Below are 14,205 nucleotides of genomic sequence, written 5' to 3' on the forward strand. Positions count from 1 at the left end.
GTCATGATGTATGATCTTTTTAATATGTTGCTGGATTCTGTTTGCTAGAATTTTGTTAAGGATTTTTGCATCTATGTTCATCAGTGATATCAGCCTGTAGTTTTCTTTTCTTTCTTTCTTTTTTTTTTTTTTTTTTTTTTTTTTTTTTTGTGGCAGGCATCTTTGTCAGGTTTTGGTATTAGGGTGATGGTTGCCTCATAGAATGAGTTTGGACGTTTACCTTCCTCTGCAATTTTCTGGAAAAGTTTGAGTAGGATAGGTGTTAGCTCTTTTCTAAATTTTTGGTAGAATTCAACCCATCTGGACCTGGGCTTTTGTTTGCTGGAAGATTTCTGATTACAGTTTCAATTTCCATGCTTGGGATGGGTGTGTTAAGATTTTCTATTTCTTCCTGGTTCAGTTTTGGAAAGTTGTACTTTTCTAAGAATTTGTCCATTTCTTCCAAGTTGTCCATTTTATTGGCATATAGTTGCTGTTAGTAGTCTCTTATGATCTTTTGTGTTTCTGTGTTGTCTGTTGTAATTTTTCCATTTTCTTTTCTAATTTTGTTGATTTGATTCTTCTCCCTTTGTTTCTCGATGAGTCTGGCTAATGGTTTGTCAGTTTTATCTTCTCAAAGAACAAGCTTTTGGCTTTGTTGATTTTTCCTATGGTCTCTTTTGTTTCTTCTGCATTTATTTGTGCCCAAATTTTTAAGATTTATTTCCTTCTACTAACCCTGAGGTTCTTCATTTCTCCCTTTTCTAGTTGCTTTAGGTGTAGAGTTAGGTTATTTATTTGACTGTTTTCTTATTTCTTGAGGTATGCCTGTACTGCTATGAACCTTCCCCTTAGCTCTGCTTTTACAGTGTCCCATAGGATTGGGGTTGTTGTGTTTTCATTTTCATTCATTTCTATGCATATTTTGATTTCTTTTTTCATTTCTTCTGTGATTTGTTGGTTATTCAGCAGCATGTTGTTCAGTGTCCATATGTTGGAATTTTTAATAGATTTTTTCCTGTGCTGCTGCTTCTAAGTCACTTCAGTCGTGTCTGACTCTGTGCAACCCCAGGACAGCAGCTCACCAGGCTCCTCTGTCCATGGGATTTGCCAGGCAAGAATACTGGAGTGGGGTGCCATTGCCTTCTCCTTTTAATCTTACCGCATCATGGTCAGAAAAGATGGTCAGAATGATTTCAATATTTTTTTACTTTACCAAGGCTAGATTTATGGCCCAGGATGTGATCTGTCTTGGAGAAGGTTCCATGTGCACTTGAGAAAAAGGTGAAATACATTTTTTGGGGTGAAATGTCCTATAGATATCAATTATTATATCATTTAAAGTTTGTGTTTCCTTGTTAATTTTCTGCTATTTGATCTATCCATAAGTGTGAGTAGGGTATTAAAGTCTCCCACTATTATTGTGTTATTGTTAATTTCTCCTTTCATACTGGTTAGCATTTATCTTACATACTACGGTACTCCTATGTTGGGTGCATATATATTTTAAATTTTTATATGTTCTTCTTGGATTGATCCTTTGATCATTATGCAATGTCCTTTGACTCTTTTCATGGCCTTTATTCTAAAGTCTATTTTATCTGATATGAGCATTGCTACTCCCACTTCTTTCAGTCTCTATTTGCATGGAATATCTTTTTCCTGCCCTTCACTTTCACTTTCAAGGTGGGTCTCTTGTCAGTTCAGTTCAGTTCAGTCACTCAGTCGTGTCCGACTCTTTGCGAACCCATGAATTGCAGCACACCAGGCCTTCCTTCCAACACCAACGCCGGGAGTTCACCCAAATTCACGTCCATCGAGTCAGTGATGCCATCCAGCCATCTCATCCTCTGTCATCCCCTTCTCCTTCTGCCCCCAATCCCTCCCAACATCAGGGGCTTTTCCAATGAGTCAACTCTTCGCATGAGGTGGCCAAAGTATTGGAGTTTCAGCTTCAGCATCAATCCTTCCAATGAACAACCAAGACTGATGTCCTTTAGAATGGACTGGTTGGATCTCCTTGCAGTCCAAGGGACTCTCAAGAGTCTTCTCCAACATCACAGTTCAAAAGCATCAATTCTTTGGCACTCAGCTTTCTTCACAGTCCAGCTCTCACATTTATACATGACCACTGGAAAAACCATAGCCTTGACTAGACAGACGTTTGTTAGCAAAGTAATATCTCTGCTTTTGAATATGCTATCTAGGTTGGTCATAACCTTCCTTCCAAGAAGTAAACGTCCTTTAATTTCATGGCTGCAGTCACCATCTGCAGTGATTTTGGAGCCCAAAAAATAAAGTCTGACACTGTTTCTACTGTTTCCCCATCTATTTCCCATGAAGTGATGGGACCAGATGCCATGATCTTCGTTTTCTGAATGTTGAGCTTTAAACCAACTTTTTCACTCTCCTCTTTCACTTTCATCAAGAGGCTTTTGAGTTCCTCTTCACTTTCTGCCATAATGGTGGTGTCATCTGCATATCTGAGGTGATTGATATTTCTCCCAGCAATCTTGATTCCAGCTTGTACTTCTTCCAGCCCAGTGTTTCTCATGATGCATTCTACATATAAGTTAAATAAGCAGGGTGACAATATACAGCCTTGACATACTCCTTTCCCTATTTGGAACCAGTCTGTTGTTCCATGTCCAGTTCTAACTATTGCTTCCTAATCTGCATACAGGTTTCTCAAGAGGCAGGTTAGGTGGTCTGGTATTCCCATCTCTTTCAGAATTTTCCACATTTTATTGTGATCTACACAGTCAAAAGCTTTGGCATAGTCAACAAAGCAGAAATACATGTTTTTCTGGAACTCTCTTGCTTTTTCCATGATCCAGCGGATGTTGGCAATTTGATCTCTGGTTCCTCTGCCTTTTCTAAAACCAGCTTGAACATCTGGAAGTTCACGGTTCACGTATTGCTGAAGCCTGGTTTGGAGAATTTTGAGCATTACTTTTCTAGCATGTGAGATGAGTGCAATTGTGCAGTAGTTTGAGCATTCTTTGGCACTGTCTTTCTTTGGGACTGGAATGAAAACGGACCTTTTCCAGCCCTGTGGCCACTGCTGAGTTTTCCAAATTTGCTGGCATACTGAGTGCAGCACTTTCACAGCATCATCTTTCAGGATTTGAAATAGCTCAACTGGAATTCCATCACCTCCACTAGCTTTGTTCATAGTGATGCTTTCTGAGGCCCACTTGATGTCACATTCCAGGATGTCTGGCTCTAGGTGAGTGATCACACCATCATGATTATTTTGGTTGTGAAGCTCTTTTTTGTACAGTTCTTCTGTGTATTCTTGCCACCTCTTCTGAATATCTTCTGCTTTTGTGCGGTCCATACCATTTCTGTCCTTTATTGAGCCCATCTTTGCATGAAGTGTTCCCTTGGTATCTCTAACTTTTTTGAAGAGATCTCTGGTCTTTCCCATTCTGTTGTTTTCCTCTATTTCTTTGCATTGATTGCTGAGGAAGGCTTTCTTATCTCTCCTTGCTATTCTTTGGAATTCTGCATTTAGATGCTTATCTTTCCTTTTCTCCTTTGCCTTTCGCCTCTCTTCTTTTCACAGCTATTTGTAAGGTCTTTTCAGAAAGCCATTTTGCTTTTTTTCATTTCTTTTCCATGGGGATGGTCTTGATCCCTGTCTCCTGTACAATGTCACGAACCTCTGTCCATAGTTCATCAGGCACTATGTCCATCAGATCTAATCCCTTGAATCTATTTCTCACTTCCACTGTATAATCATAAGGGATTTGATTCAGGTCATACCTGAATGGTCTAATGGTTTTCCCCACTTTCTTCAATTTAAGTCTGAATTTGAATAAGGAGTTCATGATCTGAGTCACAGTCAGCTCCCAGTCTCATAGACAACATATATAAGGGTCTTGTTTTTGTATCCATTCAGCCAGTTTGTCTTTTGGTTGAGGCATTCAACCCATTTACATTTAAGGTAATTATTGATAAGTATGATCCTGTTGCCATTTACTTTATTGTTTTGGATTCGAGTTTATACACCCTTTCTGTGTTTCCTGTCTAAAGAAGATCCTTTAGATTTGTTGGATAGCTGGTTTGGTGGTGCTGAATTCTCTCAGCTTTTGCTTGTCTGTAAAGCTTTTGATTTCTCCTTCATATTTGAATGAGATCCTTGCTGGGTACAGTAATCTGGGCTGTAGGTTATTTTCTTTCATCACTTTAAGTATGTCCTGCCATTGCCCCCTGGCCTGAAGAGTTTCTATTGAAAGATCAGCTCTTATCCTTATGGGAATCCCCTTGTGTGTTGTTTGTTGTTTTTCCCTTGCTGCTTTTAATAGTTGTTCTTTGTGTTTGATCTTTGTTAATTTGATTAATATATGTCTTGGGATGTTTCACCTTGTGTTTTTCCTGTTTGGGACTCTCTGGGTTTCTTGGGGAGAAAGCAATGGCAACCCACTCCAATACTACTTGTGTGATTATTTCCTTCCCCATTTTAGGGAAGTTTTCAACTATTATCTCCTCAAGTGTTTTCTCATGGTCTTTCTTTTTGTCCTCTTCTGCTGAGACTCCTCTGATTCGAATGTTGGGGTGTTTAACATTGTCCCAGACGTCTCTGAGATTGTCCTCATTTCTTTTAATTTGGTTTTTTTTTTCCCCTGTTTCATTTATTTCTACCATTCTATCTTCTACCTCACTTATCCTATCTTCTGCCTCCTTCATTCTACTGTTAGTTCCCTCCAGACTGTTTTTTATGTGATTTATTGCATTATTCATTATATATTGACTCTTTTTTATTTCTTCTAGGTCCTTGTTAAACCTTTCTTGCATCTTCTTAATCCTTGTCTCCAGGCTATTTATCTATAACTCCATTTTGTTTTCAAGATTTTGGATCATTTTCACTATCATTATTTGGAATTCTTTATCAGATTGATTCCCTATCTCTTCCTCTTTTGTTTGGTTTGGTGGGCATTTATCTTGTTCCTTTACCTGCTGGATATTTCTCTGCCTTTTCATCTTCTTCATATTGCTGTGTTTGGGGTTGCCTTTCTGTATTCTGGCAGTTTGTGGAGTTTCTTTATTGTGGAGTTTCCTCGCTGTGGGTGGGTTTAGACAGGTGGCTTGTCAAGGTTTAGCGAAGCTTGTGTTGGTGTTCTGGTGGGTGGAGCTGGATTTCTTCTGTCTGAAGTGCAATGAAGTGCCCAGTAATAATTTATGAGATGTCAGTGGATTTGGTGTGACTTTAGGCAGCCTGTATATTGAAGCTCAGGGCTATGTTCCTGTGTTGTTGGAGAATTTGCATGGTATGCCTTGCTCTGGAACTTGTTGGCCCTTGGGTGGTGCTTGGTTTCAGTGTAGGTATGGAGGCATCTGATAAGCTCCTGTCAATTAATGTTCCCTGGAGTCAGGAGTTCTCTGGTGTTCTCAGGATTTGGACTTAAGCCTCCTGTCTCTGGTTTTCAGTCTTATTCTTACAGTATCCTCAAGACTTCTCCATGTATACAGCATCAATGATAAAACATCTAGGTTAATGATGAAAAGTTTCTCCACAGTGAGAGACACCCAGAGAGGTTCACAGAGTTACATGGAGAAGAGAAGAGAGAGGAGGGAGATAGATACAGATGACCAGGAGGAGAAGAGGGGGAATCAAAAGGGGAGAGAGAAAGCTAGGCAGTAATCACTTCCCTATGTGCTCTCCACAATCTGGACTGCTCAGAGATGTTCAAGGAGTTATACAGAGGAGAAAAGAGGGAGGAAGGAGACAGAGGTGGCCAGGGGAATAAAGAGGGGAATCAAAAGGAGAGAGACAGATTCAGCCAGTAATCAGTTCCCTAAGTGTTCTCCACAGTCCAGAACACAGAAAGAGATTGACAGAGTTGAGTAGGGAAAAGAAGGGGGAGGGAGGAGATAGAGGCGACCTGGTAGAGAAAAAGGAGAGTCCAAAGGGGGAGAGAGCAATCAGGCCAGTGATCTCGCTCCCAAGTAAAAATGAGTACTGAAGATTGGGTTCTTAAAGATACAAAATTGATAACAAATACTAAAAAGCAAAGATTAAAAATCTAGAGTAGAGGTTGGATTCTCAAAAATACAATATTAAAGAAAAAAACAAAGTCACAAAAATTATAATATATATATGAAGTTTGCTTTTAAAAATAAGATCTTTTTTTGCAATGTAGTAGTAGGTTATAAAAATGAAAATTAAAGGAGTAATAGAGGACTTTAATTTTTTTTAATTTTTTTAATTTAAAAAATGATAATAGTAAAAATATATCTAGGACTTTCTCTGTTGTTGTTGTGGATTGTGTGGGGTCAGTTCATTTTCAGATAGTTCCTTGATCCGGCTTTTACTTCTCAAGGCCCTTTCCTATGTAGTCAGTGCTAACTACAGGGTTTTAATCTATTGTACCTGTCACTTGCAAGGCGATTCCCTCTTGTTTGTTTTAGCTTCTTCTGTTTGCTGGTCTCTTCAGTGTCCAATTTCCACCCTGACCCAAGGGGGCGGTGGTGGACACTTTTTTAGGCTCCGTTGTTCAGTCATGCTGTGGGGAGGGAGAAACTGCAAAAAAATAACACTGGCGTGTGCTCACAATGACTCAGCCACACTGGGTTTGCCCCTACTCACAGCGTGTGTGCTTTCCCTGTCTACACTTCTTAGGCTCTATGTTGCTTGGCCAGGAACTGTCCGGCAGGCCCTGGGTTTTATGCACTTCCCAGGTCTAAGCTGCTCAGGTTCAGGTACTCAGGTACTCCTCAAAGGTGCAAACTCGGTTGGGCCTGCGTTTTGTGCCCTTCAAAGGTCCAAGCAGCTCAGGTGACCAGGGGCTTGGTGAGCGCAGTCTCTGAGACTTATCATCTCCCCGTCCCTGCCGATCAGTTTTCTGGGTGTACAACTGGTGCACCTTCTCAGGTGTGCCGTGTGTCTCTTCTGGGGAGCTGATCTCTGGCTGCGACCCTCCTAGCAGATGTCGACCGTCCAGAATCTCAAGAAGTCTTGGTTAGCAACGAAGCTTGCTTGCAGTTTGGTAGATGATGCCTCTCTGGGGCCGCGGTTGCCCCCTTTCCGCTCTGGCTGCCCTCACCTGCCTGTCTCCTGTGGGGGATAAGCCAGTCTGCAGCTGACTAGCTCTGCTCAGTTCTTTGTTCTGTGAGTGGGCCTGGAGGTGTCTTAGGTTAGGGTCTTTCATGGGATAGCTATCCCATGATCTGGTTTGCTACCTCGAGTTAGTTCCCTCGATTGCCCTAGGGGCATTCAGGCCCGGTCCTTACTCTAAGCAATGCAGCCTGCACCTCCCTGCCCAGCCCCTGCTTGCTAGTGGTGGATGCGGTCATCTGGGCTGCTTCTCCACTGGGAGTTACCGTTGGGCAGGTAATCTTTGGGTTTTAATTATTTATTTATTTTTCCTCCCACTTATGTTGCCCTCTGAGGTTTCAAGGCTCACCACAGACTTGCCAGTTAGAGTGTTTCCTGGTGTTTGAAACTTCTCTCTTTTTTAAGACTCCCTCCCTGGGACAGATCTCCATCCCTACCTCTTTTGTCTCGCTTTTTATCTTTTATATTTTTTCCTACCTCCTCTCGAAGACAATGGGCTGCTTTTCTGGGTGCCTGATGTTGTCTACCAGCATTCAGAAGTTGTTTTGTGGAATGTACTCAGCATTCAAATGTTCTTTTGATGAATTTGGGGGGGGGGAAGTGATCTCCCCGTCCTATTCCTCCACCATCTTATACGCACCTGGTGCCTGTTTTGTTCACTGTCTCTCAGCATCTCTATGAATGGGATGGTTATTTGTTGTTTCAGTGGATGTCAGGCCATTGTGAATATTGGGACCTCGTTGCTGCTTGGCCCAAGTAACCTGGTCACCAACATCCAGAGGTTCATTAATGCCTGGTCCTCCCAGGCTGTCAAGGTGAAGGGTCATGCCACAGGGTCACTCTGGGGCTCTCCACACACCGAGGATCAGCTAGGCCAACCTCTCTCCCTCTTTCTCTAACAGCTCTCAGTTTCATGTAACACCACCAGGACCTTGCCTCCTGTCATCTTTAACATCCATGGCATCAACTACCCTGTGCCCACTCAAGCCTGCTTCCAGGAGGTGAGAAGCCAACTCTGGTGTGTGTGTGTGTGTGTGTGTGTGTGCGTGCGCCCAGTCATGTTGGACTTTTTGTGACCCCATGGCCTTTAGCTTGTCAGATTCCTCTGTCCACGGGATTTTCCAGGCAAGAATACTGGAGTAGATGGTCATTTCCTCCTCCAGGAAATCTTCCGAACCCAGGGATCAAACCTATGTCTCCTGAGTCTCCAGCATTAGCAGGTGGATTCTTTACCAATGTGCCACCTACCTGGTTCTCAGATCTGGGACTTGCAGGAACCCTTGGGCAGCTGCTGGGAGGGGGGCACCCTCTGCAGGCCAAGTCACACCACTGCAAATGCTGCTGAGCCCCTGCGGCTGGGCTAGTGCCTCCCACAAAACCAACCACTTGAGAGTAATGGGCAGTCTGGGACATCCATTCTCCTGAAATAAATGTGGAAACACTACCCCGTGCTGGCATGGTGGGAGCAACAGGAAAGGGGAACACTAAGGGCCTCAGCCCTCACAGAGCTTCAGTTCAACCAGAACCCTCAGATGGATAAAAATGAAAGCCATTTCTAGCAGTCCCTGAAAAGGGCCAAATGACAAAGGATGTGGCTGGTGAGAATCCCAGTGTGCTGTTCCACCCTAGAGATTAGCAGTCTCCATCAAGTAAAGATGAGAGAATTGGACTGTGAAGGAAACTGAGCACCGAAGAATTGATGCTTTTGAACTGTTGTGTTGGAGAAGACTCTTGAGAGTCCCTTGGACTGCAAGGAGATTCAACCAGTCCATTATAAAGAAGATCAGTCCTGAGTGTTCTTTGGACGAACTGATGCTAAGAACTAATGCCAATACTTGGGCCACCTCATGAGAAGGGTTGACTCATTGGAAAAGACTCTGATCCTGGGAGGGATTGGGGGCAGGAGGAGAAGGGATGACAGAGGATGAGATGGCTGGATGGCAACACCGACTCGATGGACATGAGTTTGGGTGAACTTTGGGAGTTAGTGATGGACAGGGAGGCCTGGAGTGCTACAGTTCATGGGGTCACACAGAGTCGGACACGACTGAGCAACTGAACTGAACTGAACTGATTCCCATTTCAAAAGTGTCCAGGTTCGAACGATGAATTACATTGTTACCGTAGGCCTCGGCTGCAACTTCCCCTTGCTAAGCCCCAGCGCCCTCTCTGTGATTTGGGGTACCTGACCCCTTCGTGGGTAAGTTGAATGCTAACGTGAATAAAGGGTGCACAGTGACTGCACAGCCCTGGCATAGGGTGGAGGCTTCATGTCAGCTCCCTGTGGGAGTTCAGAGCAAGCTGATGGGCTCGAAGAAGGCTTTGAGGAAAAGAGAAAACGTCAGTAAAGTCTAAACCCCCAGACTGACGGAGGCCTGCTTGGATCAAGGCAAATCTATACTGTATTTCATGCAAATAGCACCCTTGGGGACTGTGAAAAGGGGTTCCGGGGTCAGATTAGGGGTGATGAGGGCTACATACTGGAGGAGAACCAGGGTAAATTGCCGAACCCAGCCAGGAGTGGCCAGGAAGGTTATCACAGGTTCAGGAAGTTTTCCTAGAGGGCCTGAGCGTGGTAGAAAGAATGGGTTGTGGGCAGTGCTATTTAAAATGAGTAATAAACAATGACCTATTGTGTAGCACTGGGCACTCTGTTCAATGTTATGTGGCATCCTGGATAGGAGGGGGACTTTAGGAGAGAATGGATACATGTGTATGTATGGCTGAGTCCCTTTGCTTTCCACCTGAAATTATCACAATATTGTTAATCAGCTATACTCCAATAAAAAATTCAACTTACAAAAAGAACAGGTTGTGGATAAGAGGGAGAACAGGCTTTCTCTGCAGAGAAAACAGAAAGCAGGCATCAGAGAGAAAGAAACAGCAGAGTGTGAGGGGAACTACCAACCATTCTTGTTCTTAAAAAAAATTTAGGTGGAGGTTACTGTGTGTAAGCCGTGGCACCAGCTGGTGGCTGTGGTGTCTAGCTACTTTGAAAGATAAGCCACTGGTCAGGGAATGTTCCCACTGGTTGTTTGATTACCCCAGGCCAGCCCCTGCCTCTCATGCATACAGAGTTTGAATTCTTTCTGGAGGTCCGACAGACCCAGGGCTGGTGTAGTTGTGAGCTTAAGTTTTAAAGTCTCGTTTCCTGCCCAAACCAAATGTTCAGAATCTGCACCTTTCAAAGCATGGTATAATGGCTTTGCAATTATCCCGAAGTTTGGTATCCATAGCAACAAAATCCAGGCTTCCCGAGGAAACTTCAGAGTTGTCAGAGGCCTTTTGGAATGTCCAATTTACACGTAGTCTGCTTTCAGTTGGCTAACAATCTCTGGATCTCTTTTTGTAGCTGGAATCATAAGTAAGTCACTTGTCGTTGGCAGCTTTGAGCTTTTTTTACAATAAAGACCTCATAGCTGCAGCAGGCCAGGTGATCAAACACTGTGATAGTGTTAGACAAGCAGCGCTCTAAATCCAAGTTTACTATTAATAAATCATCCACATATATAAGGACGACTCCTTGGTTTAAATGTAGTCCCTGTAAGTCTTTGGCTAGAATTTCATTGAAAATAGTTTGTTGTTGTTGTTCAGTCGCTCAGTCATGTCTGATGTTATGCTAATAATCACAGTAAATGTAAACAGTCTAAACACCACAATTAAAAGGCAGAAATTGTAAAACTGGATTTTACAAAATGCAAAACTCATATCCATGCTGTCTACAAGAAGTCCACTTCAAATATACAGACACAAATATTTTAGAAGTAAAAGTATGTAAGAGATACACCACACTATTCTTTTAATCCTTATCTACTTAGTGATTATGACAAAACATACATAACATAAAATTTACCATTTCATGCATACAATTCTGTGCAATTAAATACATTCATACTATTGTACAACCATCACAGCCATCTACCCCCAGAACTGTTTTATTGTCCCAGACTGAAACTTTGTACCCATCAAACATTAACTCCAGTTCCTCCCTTCCCCAAGCCCTTGGCAGTCATCATTCTTCTTTCTGTCTCTATGAATTTAACTACTCCAGGAACCTTACATAATAAGAAGAAACTTGTGATGGAGTTGTTTCACTTAGCATTATTCCTTCAGATTTCATCCATGTTGTCAAAATTTTTCTTTCTTTGTAAAGCAGAATAATATTCTATGGTGTGCATGTATCACATTTAGTTTACAGATTCATCTACTGGTGGACACTTGGGTTGCTTCTGCATTCTGGTTTTTGTAAAGAATGCTGCCAACAACATTGGAGAACAGATATCTGTTCGAGTATCTGCTTATACTTCTTTAGGATATATACCCAAAATTGGGATTCCTAGATCATATGATAATTCTATATTTAATTTTTTGAGGAACTGCCATACTGTTTTCCACAGCAGCTGCACACTTTATATTCCCACCAGCAATATAAAGAGGGGCTCCAATTTCTCCACATGTTTGTCATTATTTCAGGTGTCTTTTACCAATAGTTATTCTAATGAGTATGAAGTGCTATCTTATTGTCATTTTGATTCACATTTCCCTAATGTCAAATGATATTGAATATCTTCATGTGCCTATTGGCCGTTACAGAAGTAGGGAAGGTGAACAAGGTGGGTCAAAATGTGAGGTAACAATGACAAGATATTTTACAGGCTAGGAAATGAAAGAGATCTGGGACCTGACTTGGAAAAGCAGTTTTCACAACAAGCTGGGCCATGTGGTATGTATCATCTCCAGTTCAGTCCTCAGGAGATCTCCAGTGAAGACTTCGCTTTTTGTTTTATGGTGGGTTTTTTGTTGTTGTTGTTTGTTTGTTTTCAGGACACAAGTCAGATCCATCTAGCTGTTTCTCAGTCCTGGTCCTTCCTCCTGGCTCCCACAAAATGGCCAGTAGTTAGGTCTGCTCAATCGAGAAAGTTTTGTTCTCTGAGCCTTCAACTAACCCCATGTCTATGGGCCCTTGTATTAGAATCTTCCAAAGTTGAGTCAAAGGTGCCCACTAGAAGCCAAAGCACACCAAAGCCAAGAAAACACAACCTCAGATTATGTTGAGATTTCTGCACCCGCTCTGCGCTCTCCAGGATCATATCCAGAATCCTGCAAGTCTAAAAGGCCCTATGGGTCTCTAGAGGTAAACTTTCCTTTTTATTTAATTTTTATTGTATATTGGAGTATAGTTGATTTACAATACTGTATTAGTTTTAGCTGTATGGAAAAGTGATTCCCTTGTGCAATTCATGTATCCATTCTTTTATAGATTCTTTCCCCATACAGGCTACTACAGAATATTGAGTAGAGTTCACTGTGCTATACAGTATTTCCTTGTATAGTTGCATGTATATGTTAATCCCAAACTCTCAATTTATCTCTCTCCCACATTTCTGCATTGGTAACTATAAGATTGTTTGAAGACTTTGAATCTGTGTCTGTTGTTAGGAAACCATTTCTGACGAACCAGGATGAGCCACCAGCTGGAAGCAGGGGTACATTTCACCCCAGTGGAGACCATTTCACCCTAGCATTTAATCCCCCTTACACACACACACACACACACACACACACACACACACAAACTGTGCTTTTAAGAGCAAGATGCAGAGACTGGTGGGATTGTTGATAAAGTGTTCAGCCAAGACAAGCCAGGCTCAATATTTAGTTGGGTCCCTTTGGTGTCACACCACAGCCCCTCACACTTTCATCCCTGTTGACCATGGCATCAGCTGTCATAAGGCTCTAGGAAGTCAATAAAACTATACAACCTTCAGGCCAGCTAGATGTCAGAAGGGAAAAAATAGGCTTGACTCCAAGCAGCGGTCCTGAGGCAGCCCCCAGAGCAGCTGGAGGTCAGCTCTCCTCCACTTGTCCTGCTCAGGCCTGGAGGCCCACAAAGCTGCACCTTTATTCACAGCTGGATGGCCCTGCACAGCAATCACACAGCTGGCAAGAAGCTGACACTCCACTCCAGCATGCCTCACTTCCAATCCCTAAAATGTCACTAAGGGCTTTCCAGGTGGCGCTAGTTGTTAAGAACTCGCCTGCCAATACAAGAGACATAAAAGAGATGGATTTGATCTCTGGGTCAGGAAGATCCTCTGGAAGAGAAAATCGCAACCAACTCCAGTATTCTTGCTTGGGAAATCCCAAGGAGAGAGGAGCCTGGAGGGCTACAGTCCATGGGGTCACAAAGAGTTGGACTCGACTGAAGTGACTTAGCACAAGCATGAGCATAAAGGCCAACAAACTCATACCCTGGGGCCACTCTCCCCTTATGAGATGGCCCTCCCGCTGTCTGAAGTGTGTTTCTCACTCTCCTTTGACCTACAGAGACTTTGGCCTGCAAAGCCAGAGATGGACCAATCGTCTCTCAAACCAAGACATGACCTTGAGGCAGCCCCCAAGGCCCAGACAAGCTCCTCATATCTAGCAGATGGAACAGGTAAGAATTTGTCCCTTACCATTGGGCACAGTACAGATGGAGTCACCAGTCGCTGGCATCAGTGATTTTCAACACCACCTGCAAGGTCTTCAGGGCAGAGATCAGGAATGAGGCTCTTAGTGCTCTGGGAAAACTGGAAGAAACACTTTCAAGAAAAGAGTTTATGAGCCTGGTATCTTGTACTTTCTTATATCTACAAATGGAGACATCTGTTCCTCACGACTAGCAGCAAGCCTCTGCCAAACGTGTACTTAACTGCATGTACCCCCTTCATCAAAAAAAGATATGCACTGGGCTCACACACACATGCACGCACACACACACACACACACGCACACACACATTTCTTTGGCAAAGTTCCTCAGACCTATGTGAGAGGCTGTCTCCAAGGCTATAGTCCTCATTTTGCTCCAAACAAAACTTCACTCACAGCTCTCACATTGTGTTTTTTATTAATAATCGACAACTTTAAAAAAACTGATATAGCACTCACCATGAATAGAAGCACCCTACACACTTTAACTCACCTGGCTCTGTTATTATCCCCTATTTAAACATGGGGAACATGAGGCACCAACAGAGTAACTTGTCCAAGAATCACACAGATGTCCGAACTGTGGTTTGAACCCAAGTCATCTGGCTCCAGCATTGAGTTCCTAAGTGCTATACTCTGCTCACTCTCATTTTATAATTCATATCATATACCTTCATCTTTAGCTCAAGTTCA

The sequence above is a fragment of the Budorcas taxicolor genome, chromosome 25 (assembly GCF_023091745.1).
Source record: "Budorcas taxicolor isolate Tak-1 chromosome 25, Takin1.1, whole genome shotgun sequence".
Lineage (NCBI taxonomy): Eukaryota > Metazoa > Chordata > Mammalia > Artiodactyla > Bovidae > Budorcas > Budorcas taxicolor.